The sequence below is a fragment of the Protopterus annectens genome, chromosome 1.part0, assembly GCF_019279795.1.
Source record: "Protopterus annectens isolate FY-2018-M chromosome 1.part0, PAN1.0, whole genome shotgun sequence".
Lineage (NCBI taxonomy): Eukaryota > Metazoa > Chordata > Ceratodontiformes > Protopteridae > Protopterus > Protopterus annectens.
The window spans coordinates 704,971,445-704,995,036 of NC_056725.1; the positions used below are offsets into that span (position 1 = coordinate 704,971,445).

The 23,592-nt window shown below is 42.2% G+C and overlaps 1 protein-coding gene across 1 annotated transcript in view; it reads right to left on the reverse strand.

Moving 5' to 3' along the window:
• Positions 1-23,592, reverse strand: part of AKT2 (AKT serine/threonine kinase 2) — a 1,641,635-nt gene that overhangs the window by 1,552,339 nt on the left and 65,704 nt on the right. The gene's annotated exons all lie outside the window — the stretch shown is intronic.

Here is a 23,592-nt window from a genome sequence, read left to right on the forward strand (position 1 = left end):
GTTTTCCAGTTAAAGCCTTCCTTTCACTCTAGAAAGAAAAGAACACTAGCAGACTTGTTTAATGCATAATTTTACTTGGAATTTATTTACGTTTAAGTCACTTCCATTAAAATATAGTAACCCTGCATACCAATTTATCTGCCACACTGCTTGTAATAACTAAACTTTAGACAATTTCTTGTGTTGCTTCCAATCATTACTTTTACCCACAACACACTAAAGACCAAAATACCTTTCAAAAAATGCATCTGTTTACATTATTCACCATCTTCTGCCGCTACTTGGTAAGTCTGGTAAATGCACGAGTTAGAACATTACAGCATTCTGGAGATTAAAAACACACACAGAGACACACACAAAATGGTGCATACCAGAACATTTTGGTCATTTAATGAAAAAATGTAATCAAAGTATATTGCAAACTTTTTTAAAACAAAATATTAAGCAAAAAACACAATTTTTAAAACAAAGGGATACAAAGATTCACTATAGCTAAACGTCCTTGTTTAACTGCAAGCTATCGACAAAGTATAAACAGAACAAAATAAAAACAAGAAAAATCACACAGCAAGAAAACTCCAATCATTGCCATTTCATTTTTCAGGAAATATCGCGCAAGTGTATACACACATATAATAAAATCAACTCCCTATCACAAATGTGAAGGCCATAATTGTAATATCTCAAAAAAATTCAAAGTAAAGTAGGATTCCACCTGGAAAATTGTGAATTCAGCCCCCCCCGTAACAACACACGTATTTTTGAATGCAACATGAACCTCCTGGCTCACCTCCCTGTTAAGTATTCTAACAGAGTTGATGCAACCCAAGCACACTCCTATGGATATAAACTTACAGTGGATATAAAAAGTTACACACCCCTGTTAAAATGCCAGGTTTTTGTGATATAAAAAAATGAGACCACAATAAATCATTTCAAAACTTTTCCCACCTTTAATGTGACCTATAACCTGTACAATTCAATTGAAAAACAAATCTGTTAGGGGGAAAATATAAAAAATAAAAACTTACAATACGCTGTTTGCGTTGTGTGCACATCCTTAAACTAATACTTTGTTGAAACACCTTTTGATTTAATTACAGCATTCAGTTGTCTTGGGTACACACCTGCAAATTAAAGAGACTCTGATCAACCCCAAATAAAATTCAGCTGTTCTAGTAGGATTTCCCTGACATGTACTCAGTTGCCTGCTATAGCAAAAACCATGGTTCACAGACAGCTTACAAAGCATCAAAGGGATCCCATTGTTGAAAGGTATCAGTCAGGAGACGGGTACAAAAAATTTCCACAGCATTGGATACACCATGGAACACAGTGAAGACAGTCATCAAAAAGTGGAGAAAATATGGGACAACAATGATATTGCAAAGAACTGGACATCCCTCCAAAACTGATGAAAAGACCAGACAAAAACTGGTCAAGAGGTCTGCCAAGAGACCTACAGCAACACTGAAAGAGCTGCAGAAATTTCTGGCAAGTACTGGTTGTGTACTACATGTGACAACAATCTCCTATATTCTCCATATGTCTGGGCTATGGGGTAGGGTTGCAAGACAGAAGCCTTTTCTTACACAGAAAAACATCCAGGCCCAGCTAAAATTTGCAAAACAATACATCAAGTCTCCCAAAAGCATGTGGGAAAATGTGTTATGGTCTGATGAGAACAAGGCTGAACTTTCTGGCAACAATTCCAAAGGGTACGTTTGGCTCAAAAACAACATGTCGCATCACCAAAAGAACACCATCTCCATGGTGAAGCATGGTGGTGGCAATACCATGCTTTGGGGTTACTTTTCTTTAGCTGGAACTGGGGCTTTAGTCAAGGCGGAGGGAATTATGAACAGTTCCAAATACCAGTCATTTTTGGCCCAAAATCTTCAGGAGTCTGCTAGAAAGATGAAGATGAAGAGGAATTCCACCTTTCAACATGACAATGACCCCAAGCACACATCCAAATCAACAAAAGAATGGCTTCATCAGAAGAAAATTTAAGTTTTGGAATGGCCCAGCTACAGCCCAGACCCAAATCCAATAGAAAATCTATGGGGTGACCTGAACAGAGCTGCGCACAAGAGATGCCCTCGCAATCTGACAGATTTGGAGCGCTTTTGCCATTAAGAATGGGCAAATATTGCGAAGTCAAGGTGTGCCATGCTGATAGACTCCTACCCAAGAAGACTGAATGCTGTAATTAAATCAAAAGGTGCTTCAACAAAGTATGTTTAAGGGTGTGCACACTTATGCAACCAGCTTATTGTACTTTTTTTATTTTTATATTTTTTCCCCTTACAGATTTATTTTACAATTGAATTGTACAGGTTATAGGTCACATTAAAGGTGGGAAAAGTTTTGAAATGATTTATTGTGGTCTCAATTTTTATATCACAAAAAACTGGCATTTTAACAGGGGTGTGTAAGCTTTTTATATCCACTGTAGTTATCCAAATGTAGAATTTTAGAAAAAGACCATAGGACCAACTAAATCACTTTACTGTACTATCAGCCAAACTGTAGCTGCTCCTTATAAAAATACATCCCTTCACATGCACAAAAACTGGACAAAAACTAGGCGCAGACCCACTTAAGGTTTAGAACACAATTAGTCAGGGACAGCTCATACACTTGCAGAGAATGAGAACATCCTTACATAAAAACTGAAGGAACCTCATACCAAAAGTCAGTCATGTCTTCTTTTGCACTTTCTTCTTCCAGGATAACGGAATCCTCACCACTACCCTTCAATATCTCACTGAGGCCAATTCATAACATGATTAGTCTTAGGTGCAAACAATCTCAACTTAAACAAGCACTCTACAAAATCTAGACCCTACATCTGTCTCCTTCACCATGTACATGAGCACATTCCCTCCAAATCTCATCTTCCTAATGTTCTTCATAAGAATCACTGCTGCAGTAGCCTAAGCCATATAGGTCATATCCTGCTAATGACAGAACAAGCCAAGCAGTTTCCAAAGCTTCAGGGCAGCTTCCGCACACCCAAACCATTAGTCAGCTCAAGCAGAGCTGAATAAAAAAGACAGTTTTGTGCACCAAGCCCTACACAGCTTTCCTGCCACTGAAAAGACAGAATAGACTGTTGGCTAACATTTTTTCCATATTAGGCAGACAAGTTCTGTTTGGGGAAAAAGCCTTTGACGATTTTAATTAATTAAAATAGAAGAAAAAATGTTTTTAATGATTGCCATGTGATATCTGATCACTTTTAAACGGCATTACTTTTTTACTTTTATGGCAAAAAGTTGTTAAAACTAACTTCAAACTATTTTTCTATGGTAAATGTGTTGTTTTACTTTTGAGGACTGGGGCAAATGCTTACGTACTTTTTACTGTGTTTTAAAAAAGAAAAATCTCCTTTTTTTTTCCAAAACTTACATAGGCAATTTCATAGGCAATTTTTTCATTTTTTATAGGTAAGCTAACTTGCCCCTTGTTTTTATTTTAGCCCTAGCCCCCCCCCCAATTAATCTCCAACTCCTGCACCTTGTGTTTGTAAGGCAAACACCTTAACCATTAGGCCACCCTCCCTACATGTCTTACAGACTACTGCTACAAGGCTTCAATGGAAAATAGGCACCTTTTGGCTTAACCATGGAACAACCTACCAGTTCCTCATTCTTCCAAACACAAAACGAAACTGTTATACAGCCTCTGCCACCACAGCAGGTTGCTAAAGTGCCTCAGTTGCAGATGACAGACTGTTGTGCGTTCTCGGACAACTCATCTTTTTCCTTGGGTCCCTCTGTTGTAGTCCCTACATAAATCAAGGACCGGGGTAAGACATCTGCTGCAATGTCGTAGTGCCTCTGTAGAAAAGGGAAAGACCATCTTTTTTGGCCCTGGGAGAATGGCAGATAATGCCACTCTGCCCAATCAGAAAGCTGTGCCCATCCCTAGGGAGATTTTTCCTGGGAAAAACAGGTCTGTTTCTTCAGAAAGTCCTGTCAAAAAGAAACAAATTTAAACACATGCCTCCTCCAGTCTCAGTTACTTTGGAGAGGGGTAATTTAACCGGTTTAGCTCAGTATTTAATTCATGCTCTTGACTCATCCTGTAATAGAAAAAGGAATTTTTCATTTTCTACAGAGATTAGAGTTTGATCCTCAAAATTATTATGAAAGGACAGATTATGCCTGGTCTCTAACGACTTCTGATTAAGATTCTAAGGAGAGAGTGTGGCTTCTGACTGTTTCTTTGAAATATTCTCTTTCTCAAACTATTTCCAGAATGTATCATTTGTTCCAGTGGGAAAATGGTGAGGTTGCTAAATCCTTCAGGAAAGTATTACGATCCGTTACAAGTGAAATTTCCAGAACCTGCTCATATTGTTTCTGCTTAGAATGAAGTTTTGTCACAGCCTGTAAATTCCCTTGCAGCCAGTCTGTTGCCCCAATAAATCAGTTACATTGTTTATAGTTCCTTTTTTTCAGGTTCTTATGCATTCATCACAAGCCTTGAAAATGGTTTGAAACAGGTGCATTCATCCCAGATCAAACCCAGCAGATACTGCCTCATTGAATCTAGCTAATAATTTGGTTAATACTAATCCAGATCCTTCTGATAAGGATGGAAAGGGCTTTGAAATAAATATACAGACCCAACTGATATTGCCAACATCCTGGTAGATAGGTTCAATGCTAACTTTACCCCCTGAAGGGCCCATCTCTATACCAGAAGAATGTAAAGTTCCTGTAATCACAGCTGCACAGGTAAAAACCACACACTCCAAAGCCCAGAACACTGCATCCATGGGACCAGACAACATTCCAGGCTGCGTTCTACATGAACTACAGAACGAACTGGCACCCCACCTAAGTACCATGTTCAATCGTAGCCTCACCTCAGGCTTTGTGCCCGCTGAATGACGCACAGCGACTGTTATCCTACTCCACAAGGGGGGAGCCACCATGGACCCTGGGAACTACTGTCCCATTAGCCTGGTCTGCAAGGCCATGGAACGTATCATCATGGAACTTATAAACAATGACATTGGTAATCGCCAAACTCTGGACCCCACCCAGTTCGGGTTTGTAAAAGGCAGATCATGTCTCCTAAACCTGATAGACTTCTTTGAAGCAGTCACCAAAGCTGTAGACGAGGGTAAGGTGGTTCACACAGCCTATCTAGATCTTGCCAAGGATTTCAACACCATCCCCCACGCTGGAATTATAGATAAACTCACTAAACTTGGTATAAATCCCTACGTCACAAGATGGGTTGCAAACTGGCTCACTGACAGAACCCACACTGTGAAAGTAGCAGACTCCAAACAACTTCAGACCAGTGACAAATGGAGTACCACAGGGTTCAGTCCTGGGTCCTCTCCTGCTTGGCATCTACTACTCTGAAGTACAGGCTAACACAGAAGGTCTTTGGCTAACAAAGTAACTAGGAGCCATAATCGAAACTCCTAATGATGTGGACATCCTACAAAAGGGCCTCACTGAGACAGATGCCTGGTGTCAAAGCCATGGCCTCAAGCTCAATGCCAAAAAGTGCATTGTCATCCCCTTTGGTAAAAACTCTGTACCTATGAACTACAACATGGGCGATAGTATACTTAACACCGAAAGTGTGATAAGAGACCTTGGGACATAGGTGGACAGTAGTCTCTCCTTTGATAATCACATCGCCACAGTAGTCAGGAAATCCTTCTACATGGCACACCTCATCACAAAATGTTTCTCGTCCAGAAAAAAAAGAGGTCATTGTTCCCCTCTACTCATCACTCATTAGACCCATTATAGAGAACAACGCCCCTTTTGGTATGTACCTCCCAAGACAGCTACAACAACTGGAAAGGCCGCAGAAATACCTCACAAAGAGGCTTACAGGCCACAAATAGATGCCCTACGCAGACTGTCTCGGAAAACCCCAGCTTTACTCCGTCGCATATCGCCTACTCAGAGGTAATCTCTGCCGAACATACAAAGCTATGTCAAACCCAGAGCTGTTGGACATGCTCCACTTAAAGAAATCCCAATCCCTCCGAGCTACACGCTCTAGGGACCTAAACGTTATCAACACAATAAACAGAACATGCCGGAGGGATAGATTCGTGTCCCAGAAACTTCCCATACTCTGGAATAAACTACCTATCTATATCATACAAAGCTCCTCATTATCACTCAAAGAAAAATCTTGATGATTGGATGGGAAATTCATCCCGGGGGGCACTTCTGTGGCTCTGCTCGACAGTGGCACAGGAAAATAATTTTCTTGGGTGGCAAAAGCCAGGGTACCTTTTTGGCTGGGCTTGTATAGGCCCCATAGGGCCAATAGCCTAGTACCCTACCTATGACATTTTTGGGAAAAAAAGTGAGTTGTACTGCAACATTTGTTTTTAAAATTCTCAGCTCTTAAAGCTCATGTTGAAGTTTATGCTTACCTCTTATGAGAATATGAGAAATATTCTGGAATCAGTTTCCTCTTCTGAGAAGAAATCTGTTTTGTATAACATAGTTATTTCTGTGTCTCAAGTGCAACCCACTGTTTAAAATGTGCATACGATTCTGCCAATGCCACTTCCAGAGCAGCTACCACTGGAAAAGTTATAAGGAGGTCTGCTTGGCTCTGTTCTCAAAACTAAACAGAGGATGTCAAAAATTACATTTTGAATTCTCTCTTGGAAAAAGACTTAGTTTTTAAACTTTCTACTGCAGCAGTCATTAAGAAGTGTGAGGAGAGAGGAAAGTTGATTCAAGGGACCTCACAGATTTTTCAGTCTCACATTTTTGCCACGGGATTAGATGCTTTTGGTTAAAATCTTCTTCAAAAAGGAACATAAAACAGTATAAGCAAACTGCTGATAAGCAAACATTTAAAAAAGCAATGGCAAGGAGGTTTCAAAAAGAAAACAGGACCCCACCAGACAAGACAGTCTAAAGTCTGGCAATCCTGCAAGCTTTCCAGAAGATAAGAACCTCCACTTTTCTATCTGGCAACTGTTTCAATCAGATAGGTTCTCAGTGCAATCCATCAAGATATCAGATAACAAGAGAAGTTTCTTCCACCTTTTTGGGAGGTGCCTCCTCACCCACCAGACCAAACTCTTACCCTCCTGCCATTCAACATTTATCCACTCAGGAGGTGCAGAAGCTGTCCTTCATTCTCACTTAGGGGATGGATTTTATTCAAGGATGTTTATGGTGCCAGAGAAAGAAGATTTCTGGGGACCAATGTGGATCTTTCCTTTCTGAACCTGTTATAGTGCCCAAGTTCAAAATGTTGCCACTTTCCCAACTGTTGCGCCTTATTCCCCATGTAAGTTTTCTAGTGAGTTTAGATTTAAAATATACGGATCAGTAAATTCCTACAGATACAGATTTCAGATGTTTCTTAAGGTTTTTTTTTTTAATCTGGATCGTATTAGTTCTCTGCACCACCATTTGGCCTATCTGCTGCTCCTTGGGAATTCATAAAGTCTCTAGCTTCTTATTTAGATGAAATTCTTATCTTCACAGAGTCTTTTTCAAAGTGTCAGGGTACTCTTAAGAGTGAAGGATCGTCTACACTGGCTGGGATTACACAAGAACAAACAGAAGTCTTGTCTGACACCTTCTCTCAGGATTGAGTTCTAACCGCTTTTCTTTTTCTCCATAGGGAATAAATAGATTTGTATACAGATGTATTCCTGAGGTTTTTCCACTCAGACCTTTGTATTTAGATCTGTTTTAGAGTTTTCCACTCAGACTTTTGTATTCGGATCTATTTCTGAGTTGTCCCACTCGGACTTCTATCTCAGTAAGGAAGTTCCTCAGGATTCTAGGTCTCATGGTATCTATGATAGTCATGATACCTCTTGAAAGACTCAACATGAGAAACTACATGGTATCCAAAATCCTTTTGGTGCCAGCATCAAAATCTCAGGACATTTTGGATTCAAGATGTGGGGTTTGTGAAAAGGGAGATCTTCTGGTGGTGACACTAAATTTCTCAGCTGCAGGATCTCCCTTCTGCTCCAGTATATTAAGTCACAAAAGACACCTCAGACTTTGCGGTTTTTATGGGGATAAATGCACAGGGTCTTTGGAGCAAAAAAAAAAACAGAACAAAATAGATAAAAGAAGAGACATATTAGCTCTTTGAAATGCTCTCAATCTTTCAGTCATTGTATCCTTGGGACTTCTACAAGTGTTTACAGACACCATCACAATGTTGTGGTACATAAGCAAGAGGGAACAAGATCATACCCCCTTGTACAGACTAGCCATGTTAGCCTGGTACATAGCTTTTCAGCTATACTGATGACTTGCATACTGTAAGATGCAAAACTGTGTAGAAAACACGATAAGCAAGACCAGGACAGACACCCCTGAATGAAAAATGAAGCAGAGAATATCCCAAGATTTGATTCAGCTGCAGGGAACAACTCAGATAAATCTTTTTACCTTATCTCACAACAATCACTTGGCAAATTCTCCTCCAGAACTCTATACAAGTAATGTGTTTTTTTTTTTTTTCTTTTCCTTAGAACAAGGAAGTTCCTGCATATTTTTTCACCCTTTCCACGGTCAATCTGAAGATTCAGAAGGATTCCCTGCTGGCCCAGCCAGCAATAGTCCTTCCAACTTTTGTAAATGGCCAGGGGCAATTAACGCAAGCTTCTTCACAGAGTGGATTTACTCATACAAGACCAGGGATGTATGATGCATCCTGACCTCAAACAATTATAACTAACTGTCTGAATGACAGAATGTTCATTACCTTTAGGCACCGTTTTTCTTTTTCCTTTCTGAGTACATGCAACAGATATTAAAGGAGTCAAGACAACCTGCTATTATAAAATTATATATTAGTAAATGGAAACAATTTTTAATTGGTTCTAAGAAAAGAACCAGCACCCATTCAGGTCAAGTGTTTCTCTGGTTCTACATTTGGGTGAGTTATGATCTTACCAAAACCACAAAAGTAGACCAGCGAAAATGATACCCAAAATCCAAAAAATCACTGGGAGTCCACCAATAAGAGGAAAATAGATGTTTAATGAAGAAAACCAGCAGCACAACGAAGTCACAATAAAACGCCTCACTTGACAAATAGCGTTTTCATAATCCTTCATCAGAATAATGTCAAGTGAGGCGTTTTATTGTGACTTCGTTGTGCTGCTGGTTTTCTTCATTAAACATCTATTTTCCTCTTATTGGTGGACTCCCAGTGATTTTTTGAGTTATGATCTTATGGCCTTGTCTTACTTTAAAAGTCAAAGTTCATTTGTCAGGTATTTCTGCAAGTCTACCCATGGATCCCCCCCTCTTTCAATGCAGTATCGTGTGAAAATGCATTTGAATTTTGAAAGGGGTGTTGCACACCAAGTCATCTAAAAGAAACGGTGGTACCTCCTTGGGATCTTCATTTTGTGTTAGAGAAGCTAACACGTGCTCCATTAGAACCAGCTAAACTGGCTGACTTGAGGTTTTTAACATGCAAACAGTTTTACTAATTGCTCTGACCTCTGCAAGAAGAATATCAGAGTTGTAAGGTCTCATGGTGGGGTCAACCTTATTTCATTTTCCACAAGGACAAAACTAATCCTTAATTTATGCCTAAACTGGTTATCTGAGTTTACGCTAAGCCAAGCTATTCATCTCCCAGTCTTCTTTCCATAAACTAAAAATGAGTGGGAAAGGATACGTCATACCTTGGACATCCACAGACAACTGACACTATATTGGCAGAACGCAATCTTTTTCAGAACCTCTTATCAGTTGTTCATTTCTTGTGACAGTAAGAAAAAAGGACCCATGTCAAAAAAGATCATTTCAAAACTGTTGTCTCATGTTATTACCTTGTCTTATATGTACCAAAACATAATTATTCCAAGCAAGATCATGGTTCACTCTAGAAGGGCTGTGGCTTCATCTGTATTTTTTTAGGAAATGGGTTGATTCTAGTAGTATTCAAGAAGCAGCAATTAAGTCCTCACAACACACCTTTACAAAGTACTACAAAAGTACAGTTGTGTACACCTACCATGAATGTAGATGTTAGAGTGTCTTCACTGTTGCAGTCATGACTGTAGGGTTCTCCCCTGCCGGCAGGCAGCCTTCGGTCAGCCAGAATCCCAAATTCTGGGTCCAGCATCGGCTGTTCAACCATGCTCCCTGACGTCAGAGCGCCAGGAGTACAAAGCTGACAGTCGACGCCATCTTCTCCAGTTTTTCTTGCCCCAGATGTCAGGAGTCCCAAAATGAAAAAGGTCCCATAACCTTTGCAAATACACCTCAGAAGAATGGTGAAAAAAGGAAATACACAAAAGTAAAAATAAGAGGGGACAGGAGGGAGGGAAACCCAGACTGCAACAGTGAAGACACTCGAACATCTACATTTATGGTAGGTGTACACAACTGTACTATGTTCATCGTGTTTCACTGTTGCAGTCATGACTGTAGGGTAGAATCCCAAAGCTGAAAGAAAGGGAGGTGGTCATAAAGAAGAAGGGGCGGCTAAGAGGCCCTGCAAGACTGCAGAGGCAAAGTCTGCCCTAGACTTAAGAGTAGAGAGGTAGATTGTAGTGCTTAGAAAAAGTATGCACTGAACTCCAAGTTGCAGCTTCCAAAATGTCTTTGGTAGGAACTCCCCTGAGGAAGGCCGCAGAAGTGGCAGCAGCTCTGGTGGAATGAGCCCGTATACTCCCTGGGATTTGCTTTCCATGGTGTGAATAACAAAATCTGATTCCATGAGCAATCCATTTAGAAATGGTCTGTTTTGAAATGGCTTTACCTTGGGAACTTGAAGCATAAGAAACAAACAATTGTTCTGATTTTCTGATGTCCTTGGTTCTGTTCAGGTAAAAACGTAGTTGTCTGTGTACATCAAAGGAATGTGAGATCCTTTCCCCTTTATTTTTAGGAGTGGGGAAAAAGGTTGGCAAGTGGATAGTTTGATTTAAAGCCACTTTGGAAACCACCTTAGGCATGAAGGTAGGATTAGTCCTCAAAGATACCCTGTCTTGCTGAAAAATAATATAAGGTTCCACAGCCATAAGAGCTTGTAACTCTGAAACTCTCCTGGCAGAGGTTAGGGCTAACAGGATAGCGGTCTTCCAAGATAAAAACTTGATGTCAGAAGAGGCAGCAGGCTCAAAAGGAGGCAAGGTTAGTTTTTCCAAAATATAGTTGAGATCCCAAGCAGGAATGGGAGGAGATCTAGGAGGTCTTAAGTTCTTAGCTCCTCTGAGAAACTGTCTCATGAGCTGGTGGGAAAAGATGGGAGTGTCTGTATTATAATGAGCAGAAATAGCAGAGGCATGTATCTTAATGGAAGAGAAAGAGACACCCTTATGTAAGAGATCTGTCAAATAAAGTAAAATTAAAGTAATGTTAGGAAGAAGAGGATCAGAATCCTGAGCCTGCATCCAGGAACAAAATCTTTTCCATTTTCCTGCATAAGATTTTCTAGTGCTAGGACGTCTGGCTTCTAAAATGACATCCATAACCTGCATGGGTAGTAAAGAAGAAATCAAAGGCCCTGGATTAACCAGGCCGCCAGGCTGAGAGTTCTGACATGAGAGGGTAGAACCTGACCCTGATGTTGGGACAGAAGGTTCGGAGACTGAGGTAAAACCCAAGGGGGCTCCAGGCATAGGTTTTTTAGAGTTGGATACCAAAACTGCCGAGGCCAATTTGGAGCCAGCAAGATTATCATCTTGGGCTTGTCCTGTTTTATCTTCAATAAAACCCGTGGAAGAAGAGGAAGAGGTGGAAAGGCATATCCCGAGAGGTTCCTCCAACTGAATGACAGGGCATCCACTTTCCAAGCTTCTCTGTGGAAAGTCCTGGTGCAAAAATTCTGTAGTTGATGATTGAGATGGGATGCAAAGAGGTCTATGTGAGGACATCCCCAGACTGCTGTTATCATCCTGAATATTTTGGTGTCCAGCATCCACTCGTGTGGATCTGAAAGGTTTCTGCTCAGACTGTCTGCCAGGAAGTTTTGTTTCCCTGGTAGAAACTGAGCTTGAAGATCCAGATTGCAAGCTAGAGCTGTGTTCCATAGATCCATGGCTAGTCTGCAAAGGGGGTAGGAATGTGATCTCCCTTGCTTGTTTATGTACCACATAACTGTGGTGTTGTCTGTCCATATTAGCAGTTGTCCTGCATGTAAAAGATTCCTGAAGGCCAAAAGAGCTTTCTGAATGGCTAACATTTCCTTTAAGTTGATATGCAGGTGCTTCTAATACTTTGTCCAAAGGCCCTGCAGGCAATTGCCCTGAAAATGGGCTCCCCAAGCATAATCCGAGGCGTCCGTGGTTAGAATCTGAGTGGCAAGAGGCAGACGGAAGGGTTTCCCTTTGTTTAGAGCACATGCCCTGGACCACCAAAGAAATTCCTTTTGAAGGCAAGGAAGGACGGAGATCAGTATGTCTAAACTGTGGTAATGCTGAGACCATACACTTTTTAGGTACCACTGTATTTTCCTCATGTGTAGTCTTGCATATGGTACGAGAAGGATGCAGGAGGCCATGTAACCCAAAGCCTGCAGGAATTTCCTTGCAGATAGTTGAGTTAAAGTTGCCAAGGTTCTGAAAGTTGAAGCCAGCTGTAATTGTTTTTCGGATGTCAGAAATGCCATCTGGGTTGTGGTGTTTAGAAGTGCACCCAGAAAAGTTATCTGTTGTGATGGTGTCAAATTTGACTTTTTTATGTTTACAGAGAATCCCAGGAACTTGGAGGTGCTGTACAAATTCTAGATGTTGGAGTAAGACATCCTTGCTGTCTGCCTGAATTAGACAATCGTCCAGATAAGGGTAAATTTGAATTCCCTTGAGTCTGCAGTAAGCTACTACTGGAGCCAGGCATTTGGTGAAGACCCTGGGGGCAGTAGACAATCCAAAGGGCAGCGCAGAGAATTGAAAGTGTCTCGATCCGGTCTTGAACCCGAGGTGTTTTCTGCGATCCTGCCTGATGTGAATGTGTAAATATGCCTCCTTTAAATCCAAAGTTACCATCCATGCATCTTTGGACAGCATTGGAAGTAGCTGCTGTAGAGTAAGCATCTTGAATTTTGGAATCTCTCGAAAGGTGTTCAAGACCGACAGATCCAGAATGGGTCTCCATGAGTTTTGCTTCCTTGGGACTAGAAAGAGCCTTGAGTAAAAACCTTTTCCCATCTCTGAAAGTGGAACCAGTTCTATGGCATTCATAGCCAAAAGAGCTTCCACCTGGTTTAAGGCCTCCGTCCATTGATGTTTTGGAAGGTCTGGCCATCCGCTTGGCCTTGGCAAGATATGAAAATGGAATTTGTAACCTCTTAAAACCACATCCAAAACCCACTTGTCTTGGGTTATTTGAGTCCAATTTTGATAAAAGAGAGAGTTTTCCTCCGAGAGGGGCTTCCAGGCAAGAAATTCCTGTAGCCCAACAGAGGGAGTCATTGAGTTTGTTTCCTTTGAGTTTGTGACCTGTCCTCTCCTCCCCTAGGGGTGGAAGCAGTCCACTGTCTTGGTCTATAAGAAGCTTGTGTTTGAAGCCTTCCTCTGGAGAGTCTATATCTACCCCTCTGAGGCCTGTCTGAAGTGGGAAAGGACCAATTTTTTGAAGGCCAATTCCTGCTAAATCTAGATGGCTGTACTTGTAAGAAATCTTTAACTGTTTGCATGGATTTCACCTTATCCTCCATCTTTTTAATCACCTCTTCAGCTTTTGATCCAAACAAAACATTATGCTGAACAGGAGCATCCAATAATTTAGCCTTTACTTGTTCAGGCAAATTTTGTTCCTTTAGCCATGCATGCCTTCTAATGACTGTGCCAGAGGCCGCAGCCCTACAAGAAGCCTCCAAGGCATCAAATCCACAGTGTAAACCATGCTTCCCAACTTGTTCAGTGGCATGCAATAAGTCATGTAATTCCTTATCTGCACAGGCAGAAATGGAAGCAAGCTTTTGTTTTAAAACAGACAAGAGAAATTGCTGGTATTTTAGCATAAGAAACTGACAGTTTAAAGCCGTAATGGACAAAGTAGCAGAAGTGTACACCTTTTTGCCCCATCTTTCTAAGGATCGAGAATCCTTTTCAGTAGGAATGGGATTTTTGGCAGAAGTGGCCTTAACTCCCTTAGGACCCTGAGAAATGGTTTCAGGGTCAGCAGAAGGGTTCTTATATAAAAACTGATGGGAATCAGGAACCCTGTAATATCTATCAGGCTTAACAGGAGCAGGAGGAAAAGAGTCAGGGGTTAAGTTAGCCTCCGAAAAGGCATCATCCACAATATCCAAAACAGGAGGAATAGCCAGGGGTCTATGCTGGGGAAGAAGAAAATCCCTCAGTCTTTTCTTAGATTCTGAATACTCCTGTCCTTCCCAGTGGAAATGTTCCCTCGTTTCATGCAAAGTTTCCCCAAAAGAGAAATCCTCAGGGGGAGAAGCTGAAGGAATGGATTCTTCAGCATCAGAATCCTCATAAGGAGGGAAAGAATATTCCTGATCAGAAGAAGAAACTGAGGAAACAGAAGCCTGATCAGAGGAATCATAATAAACATCCTGCCTTGGCCTTTTATCTGGAGAGAGATGTGAACCCCTAATCATAGTAAGTAAATCCTCCGCCATCTTGAGTAACTGTTTCTGTGACTTGGGAGCCAGTTCAGAAGAGGCCTGTGTTGTAGTCTTTGATTTAGAAGGAGTCTTTGCCTTTGGCTTTGCCTTTACTAGAAGCTGAGTAGGCCTGAAAACCCCTTCGGAAGCCGGTACCTGCACAGCGGCTCTGGACCCAACCGAAGGAGCATTGTCCGAAGATCCCGCAACAGAAATATTTAAAGGCCTGGTTGGCTCCTCATGGGAGTCCATTTCGGCCGTCTGTTCTGAAATGGCCGACGACAGGGGCTGCAAAAGCGCCTCACCGACGACGGCCGAACCTGAAGCTGGCTCTACTTGTGCGCTATCATCAGATTTGGACCTCGGAGGCCTGTCTTTATCCTTGCAACGTTTGTGAACTCCGGTAGCCGGGACCGTATCCGACGACATTTTGTAGTTAAAGCGCCTACCAAAGTAATGAAAAGCAAAATCGTACCTTCTCTTAATTGTACGTTGATTGAATCTAGCACAAAACCGACAACTAGCTACGTCGTGGTCAGGGCCTAAGCAAGGAATACAGTAAGAATGAAAATCCTTATGAGGTATTTGCTTCCCACATGAAATAGAATTATTAACTTTTTCTGACATCGGAGTGGAGCAAGAAAAAAAGTTTCCCCAACGGGGTACTTAGCTTTGAGTGGAGAAGAAAATCTTCGGACTTAAGTATATCAGAAAAATTCATCAGGAGTCAGCCGACCGGCACTTGCAAACTGCTATCACCGCACGGCAAGAAAGACTGGAGAAGATGGCGTCGACTGTCAGCTTTGTACTCCTGGCGCTCTGACGACAGGGAGCATGGTTGAACAGCCGACGCCGGACCCAGACTTTGGGATTCTGGCCGACCGAGGGCTGCCTGCCAGCAGGGGAGAACCCTACAGTCATGACTGCAACAGTGAAACACGATGAACATCTAGAATTTTTCTCCATGTCTAGGACACACGTTGCAAGGACCAGTTTTGAGGGGCTCCTAGACCCTCATCCTTCTTCCTCAAAGACATGTTAAGCTATGGTAGTCTAACCCATATAGCTAAGGCTACTGAAGCAGTGAACATAGTACAGCTGTGTAAGCAAACTTACTATAACAATAGATGTCCGAATGATCAGTGTTGCAGTAGCTGTAACCTCCCTTCATCCCTCTTATTTTTTTTTTTTTAAGCCAGGGTGTGGATATTTATTATTATTTTCCCAGCACTGTTCTTCTCAGGGATTTAGCCTTTCTCTCTATTTGCAGGAAAGCTCATGGCAGGGAGACTTCCCAGCAATGAGCAAGAAAAAAAAAAAAAAAAAAACAGGTTAATTACCACAAATCATTTCTAAACAATTTCAATATCCTATAATCATTTGATGACGTCAGACGTTTATCTTCAATAGTAACAAAGTCCTTATATCTTCCCTGACAAAATAAGATTTTCGAAAAATGCAGTGCAAAGGAATTATGCTTGACCAGTTAATGAGTATGCAGACCTTACTTTATTTTGTAACTGTCACATTACTGAAGGGCAACATGTCAAATCATGGTAAAGAGAAAAAAAGTGCCACTGTTGGTGCAGAACACAGTGCACTGGAGAAACTGCATCATGAAGTTATTACACTGTCCTTCCATTTTTCCATTAGCACTCAACATTTTCAGAAAATTTTGCACGATGTCTGGAAAAGTAAAAGAATAAATACTGTTTATGGTGTGCAAATACTGATTACCCATACAGGCATTTTCATATTTCTTCAACTGTCTCAAACTCGGAATCCAGAAAGGAAGTATCCTGGAAAGCATAGTAATGTAAAAGACTGGCTAAAAACAAGTACAACAAATGCTGCATGCCTTCCATGAAGAGATGTTACGATACAGAAAGTCCTTTATGAAAATTTACAGAAATCAGTTTTGTATTTTATGCAATGCAAAAAACACATATACTTTGAATGTACAAGTAATACCACTGTGAAGGCTGAACATACCCGATGTAATATGCTTTACAGCATTTTTATTTATTTAACTGGGAAAGTCAGACTTGGACCGAAGCCAATTTTCAGCGGAGGCCCGGGGAGAATGCTCCAGACCATAACATTTATTGTTATAAAGATCTTTCTGTAGCTACCCTGCAAACAAATGGCGTCAATCACACACAAGGCAGAATCCTAGGAAAAGAAAATGGGTAGTGTGACTTATGGGATGCATTCAGTTTATGTGCTTAAAGGCTGATAGGTTTATAGGCATATACTAGGCTAAGAACCACTGGGGCCCTTATAAGACTAGATGTGCAACCCAAATGTGGCCCACAAAATGTTTTTATATAGAGGTGCTTTACTGACTGCCACTCTCCATCAGAGACATAAAAGCCAGACCCAAGGGGTGAATTTTCGATTACTCACCCACTGTTCCAAGTTGGAATACTCATCTCTCTCTCCAACATGTCCCATTTATGTATCAAGCAAAAAAACATGATGTACTCATTATAACGTTCCATCTGTACTGTCGATTTTTTTCATCTCTCCTCACAGACGGGTTACAGATCCCATCCTCAGATCTGACTCTGCTGTTACTAAGCTCGTGACAACCAAATAAGCTCTTGGATACTCCCCCTTACCCACAATGCATCTGTCCCTGCGCACTCAGACATTGTTTGCCACAACAACTAGTAGCAATAAATTTAGTAAAAAGAGTAAAGTGCGACAGGTGATAGAAGAGGAGGCCAGTTCTGCTGAAACAATTATAAAAACACCTGTCCTGATAGTAAAAACTTCTCATTCAACTAGGGCCGGGGGATGGAGGGAGGGAATGTAAGCAGAGATGAAAAAAATCAACAATAGAGACGGAACATTAAGGAGGGTACATGACTTCTTTATCTGATATTGTCAATTTTTTCATCTCATCCTCACAGATGAGACAGAGTCCCCAGCTTCCTATATTCTGGGTGGTTCAAGGGAGAATGTTCCTCAGAACCATAGAACCAAAGGAGGCCCTTCCCCGGAAGGTCAAGTCCAACTTACAGTGGGAGATAAAGGTGATGGTTAAGGCCATGTAGCCACTGCATAAATGTTATCCATGTAAGTGTTAGATTGAAAAATAGTCGATGAGGCTGTAGCCATAGTGGAGTGAACTCAAACAGGCTTGGGAAGATTAATACCTTTTGAGGTGTAAACAAAGGAGATACAATCAGAAAGACAGCTTGATAAAGTAACCTTGGAGACTGATGAACCTTTTTTAGGGCCAACAAAAGCAAAGTGTTTCGTTTTGCAAAACTCTCTGGTTCTATCTAGGTAAAATCGCAACTCTCTATGTACATCTAGCAAGTGTAGAACATATTCACTTTTACTGCTAAAGTTAGGAAAGAAGACGGGCAAGTGAATAGTTTGGTTGATATTAGTTTGAGACACAACATTGGGGAAAAAAGAGGGGCTGATACGCTGTGAGACCCTGCCTTCGTGAAAAACTAGATAAGGAAAATGCAAGCATAAGGCTTGGATGTCTGAAATCCTCCTTACCGATGTGATTGCGAATAAGACTTTCGGCTTTTCCCAGTTAGGGGTTGCCACAGCGGAACTCCGGCAGTGGATTTTACGGTGCCGAGTTGCAAGCCCAATGCCCAACCTTCAAAGAAGGCACATCCATTCATGCTCGCACCTACCTGCATGTCTTTAATGTCACTCGACCGTGGGGAGGACATGCAGACTCCACACAGAAGGCGCTCCAGCCGAGAATCGAATGGGAGAACCTCTTGCTGTGAGGCGACAACGCTAACCGCTGCACCACCGTGGCTTGATGTGATTGCTAATAGAAAGGCGGTTTTCCAGGAAAGAAACTTAATACCACAGGTAGCTTTCAGGTTCAAAGGGCGAGTGTACAACAGAACAAAGTACTTAGTTGAGGTCCCACGGAGAAGGATCCCTGCGAGGAGGTTTTAACAACACAGTGCCTTTTAAGAAGGCTTTTAAAAGTTTATGGGAAATCACAGGCAAATTATCCTTTCCAACATGGAAAACTGAAATGGCCACTAACTGAACTTTGATTGTGGAGGCAGAAGTTCTGTCATTAAAAAGGTAAGCCAGAAAATCCAAGATTAAAGTGAAAAGGGGCTGCAATAGGATCTACATCACGTTCCTGAGTCCAAATTACAAATCGCTTCCATTTACTTTTGTACAGCTTTTGAGTAGACAATTTATGACAAAACAATAGAATATATAATGTAATAATAATAATATAAATATAATACTATTATACACATATATATATATATATATATATATATATATATATATATATAATATGATAAATATTCTAAATGATAAATGAAACAATAATAGAATATGTTTGAATTGCAAGGACAGCATAGGTTGTCTAGCAATTAACGGACCTGAAGAAACCAAGCAGTCAGCTTGAGATTATGGTGGTTGGGGTGAATCTTTCCTGTCAGATGTGAAAGCAGCCCTGGGTAGGTTTCCAGAATCCAGGGTTTCTTCTGAAGATATGGCCGGAAAAAGGGAAACAAAACTTGAAGAGGCCCGAATGGGGCAATGAGGATTACTTTTCTCCTCAAACTGCTTGCTTTCTGAATGAACATGGAGATTAAGGGAAGTAGAGGAAAGGCATAAAGTAGACAGTTGGGCCAATCGTGAGTGAAAGCATCCCTCAGGGACTCCTCCTGTGGGGGGGATCAGGGCAAAGTGTTTAATGGGAAGCAAAAAGGTTGCAGCAAGGCTGGCCCCATTTGCGGAAATGTCCTCTGCTACCTCTGGATTGAGGGACCACATGTGATACATGAGAATGGAACTGCTCATTTTGTCCACTATCATGGACTTCCCTGGAATGTGCATTGCTATAAGAAAACAGTTGGAAGAGATCGCCCATAGCCACAATCGGAAAGCCTCACGACTGAGGACAAGACTTAGTTCCCCCCTTGCTCGTTTATGCACCAGATTACTGACGTGTTGCCTGAATGAATTGCAACTGTTAATAGAGGAAGAGAAGCCTGAAATGCTTGAAACACGAGGAGCACGGCTCTCAACTCCAGGACAGTGATGTTCAAGTTAGTCTCTTTTGCAGACCAGGTATCTTTGACTGTTCTCCCCAGAAAATGCCTCCCCCACCCTATCTGGGAGGCATCTGTGGTCACCATGGCCTGCGGTTGTGGGAGAGCAAATGGTTGGCCTTGTAAAAATTGGTCTGAGTGCATCCACCATAAGAGGGATCTCTTGCAGGCATTGGTTATGAGAATCTGGTGGGACATGGACTGATGAAGAATCGACTACTGGACAGCCAGATGCTACTGAAGAACTCTCATGTGGAATCTCGCTAATGGAACTAGTACTAAAGCTGCAGCCACTGACACTAATGCTTGAAGAAAGTGACGCGCAGTCACCCATCGATTTCAAAGCAACCTGTTTGTCATCTGATTGTCAAAACTCTTGATGGTGGAAGTTTAGCAATCATCTGAGTAATGTCCAAAACCGCTCCAATGAAATCAAAGGTCTGTACAGGTTCCAGATGAGATTTTTGGTGGTTTATTGTGATCCTCAATTGTGCACAAAGGTGAAGAATAGAGTGCCGTGCATTTAACAGTAAATGCCTGGTTGGGGTAGAGATAAGCCAGTCGTCCAAATAAGGAAACACCTGAATCCTTGCCGTCTCAGGTGAGCCACAGCCACCACCATATATTTGGTGAACATCCTGGGGACTCCCAACCAGAAGCGTAGATATCTTCCCAACCAGAAGCATAGATGTCTTCTGGAGTGTCTGTCCAGCTTTATATGGTAGTATGCATCATGAAGATCTACCGAGCACATGCAAAAATGGAAGAATGGACTGAGCCCATGACCATTCGGGACTTGCTGCATCGGACTGACTTGTTTAGGTTGCTGAGATCCAGAACAGGTCTCCAGTCCCCTATCGTCATCTTTGGAACCAAAAAGAACCTTGAGTAAGTTCCAAATCCTCTTTGGTCTGGGGTCTTGGATGACTTTTTCCAGCAGTTTTTGAACCTGAATAACTGCTTGCTACTTTTGACTCGGCGGGACATCTGGGTTTCTGTTGATAAGGGGAGGGGGTTGACTGAAGGGAATGTGACAGCCTCTGGATATAATCCTCTGCACCCACGAATCAGAAGTTATGGTTTGCCAGGCTCTCCAGTGCAGGGACAGTCAACTCCTGATTGCCTCCAGAAGTGGGTAATCAGGCCTCCTTCCAGAAGCGCTGGGAGGGCCTCCCAAAAAAGGGTTCCCAAGAGGCCTGGTTCTGCAGACCTCCTATGCCACAAGGGTGGCATCTTCCATTACTTTCCCCTCTGCCTCTGGGAGAAAAATTCTCCAATGTGTCCTGGTACAAACGCTGAGATTTTTTGAACCACATCTTCCCGCTTCCTGTCTGACCTTTGGAGTAAGGTCTTTGTGGGGTGGAAAAACATATGCCCACAGCAGACAAAGTTTTACCTTCCTTTTCACACCTGGAAAGGATATCTAACTTTTGGTCCAACAAGGGAAGAACCATCAAATGGGGAGTTGACAACGTAAGACTTGAAGAGCTCCGCAAAGTTACATACCTCTTCATAGCGAAGCCCAAATCCACTACCCTTCTCGCTCCTTTGGCCATATGAGCAATAAGCCTCATGGAAGAGTTAGCTAAAGAATGTAGGGTTACTAGCTGGGAAGATAACTTTTGTTGCACTCCCTCAGCTACCGTTCCTTCCAGGATATCTGTGAGGTCCTTAAACAGATCTTGCAAAATGGGAAAGATAATTCAGCAATTGCAAGGCATATGTCGCTGAACAGAAAATACTTCCCCTCACCATCCATCGCCCTGAAATCTTTATTAGGAGGATGGAATGGGTCTATATTAGAAGACCGAATGTTTAGGTGATCGAACACCTAAACATCAATCTTCTAATATCGAACTGCACAATGTCAAACGTCCCAGGGAAACACGACCCTCGGCCACAACACAAAAAACATTACTTTGCATCTAAATTAAGCCCGATGTGGGGGACTGTGCCCCCAACACTCTCCCTAACTAAATATACCAAGTCCGAGATCACTTAACAGTAGGGAAATAGCAAACTCCAACGAATGGCCAAGGGAAATCTTTCCCTGTGTTAAATCGGCCGTTCACCGTTTTTTGCTTTTGATATTAGAAGATCAATGTTTATGTGTTCAATCACCTAATCATTTGGTCTTCTAATATAGACACGGATGGTATACAGAACTCACCTTCAAGAGTTGCTTTTTGGTCACTGCTGCCACAACCATGGCATTTACTGCAACACCCTTGGTCCAAAAAGCCTCATCTGACAGAGCTGTTATTTTGCTTGGCCTCTGGGGAATAGGTTCTTGGAGTCTGGGGTCTCCCACACCAACTGAGAGATCAAATCTATGAGCTCATCCGTTGGCAGAGTAACCCAGGAGGAAGACGGGCAAAAATCAAAAGCCGCCAGGTACACCAACACCTCAGCAAAAGGGTTACTGGACTGCCAGCACCTCTCTGTTTCAGCATTTCTAGAATCTCCCCAAAGGACATGTCCTATGGAGGTGACCATGAGGAACCTTTGGCTTCAATGAGGTCGGTGTCTTCAGTGGCAGACTCTTCAGTGGAATCCAGATATTTCCTCTTACAATGTCTCTTCCGAGGAACCTCCTCGGTGGCAGACTCTAGGGAGGTATCAGAAGAGACAGGGGGACTCTGCTGGATATCCTGGAGCTGGAGGTCTCGCTGTCTCAGTGGAGCATCATGGTCAGCACAGCACACAGGTTACCCAGACAGGACTGAGGATCTGAACAGGAAGATGCCCTTTTTGTTGCAGTGGCAGCTACTGCCTTCTACAAGGCCCCAAAGGCTGACTGCTCCTGGGTGAAACAGAACTCCAGACCCGAGAAGACATGCTTTCAAGTCAAAGCCTCTTCCAGCCCAGAAGACAGCTCACCCTGGGTAGAAGCCGGAGCAGAGCTCATCTGCGCAGAGGCCCCAAGATGCAGCGACTGCTCCGACAATCTGGGAATCGAATGCTCTTGACTGCAAGGGTCACTACAGCTCCAGGAGCTCTCCGGTTCAGAGAAAGTGGAAGAACTCAGGGCTAAGAATAAATCTAGAGATGATGTTCTCAGAGCTGGCTTAAAGGGCACCGGGAAATCAGATCAGAGGGCTCCGAAACTTGTTCAGAAGTTGGAGGAGGATCCAAAGGGGGAGTAGCGGTCTCAAAAAAATCCAGAGCTGAATGGGTCAGGGCTGAGGGTGACTTCATTATAAAATGCAACCATAAAATCTTCTCGCCACGTGCTTCACGTCTTCATCAGTAAGGCTCCTAGTAGAATGAGAAGAACAGCCAGAGGTGAATCCCGGCCTGGTAAAAATGGGGGATGGTACAGTATCATAGCTAGGAGAGTAGCTGGACTGAGGAAGAGAGACAACTGGCTTAAATGCACTCTTTGTTGGATAAGATATCATTGGATCCAGCACATCTTTATCAGATGACTCCATAGCCAAGGATACCGGATCTGATCTAACAGTAGTCTGTGCCAATGGCCCTGACTGGTCTTTATTGGCATGTTTGGACATTTCATTCAGCTGCAAGGACTCTGACAGAGCAGAAATAGGTCCTTTCTTTCCCTTATCACTAGATCTGGCGGACAGGGAAGAAGCAGGGCTGGAATGAGAAGACCTCGACTTAGACGTCGGCTTAACTAGTGGAGCAGAAATGGCCAATTCAAAAGAAGACAAAAGCCTCCCTTTCAAGATTAATTTGTTTCTTCTTTCAACCAATGTACGGTGGTTGAGAGTGTGACAAATAGAGTAGTTCTTCTGCAGATGAAGAGGACCTAATCAATACATGCATAGGTCAAGAGAATCACTGAGTGGGATTTTATGACAACATTTAGAGCATTTTTTGAAGCCAGCTGGCTTATCATGCTTTTCTGACATGATGAAGAGGTAAGGAAGGAAAAAGAATAACGAAAGGGGTTTTTTTTAAGAAAAAGAGTTGGAGAAATGTGGAAAAAAACTAA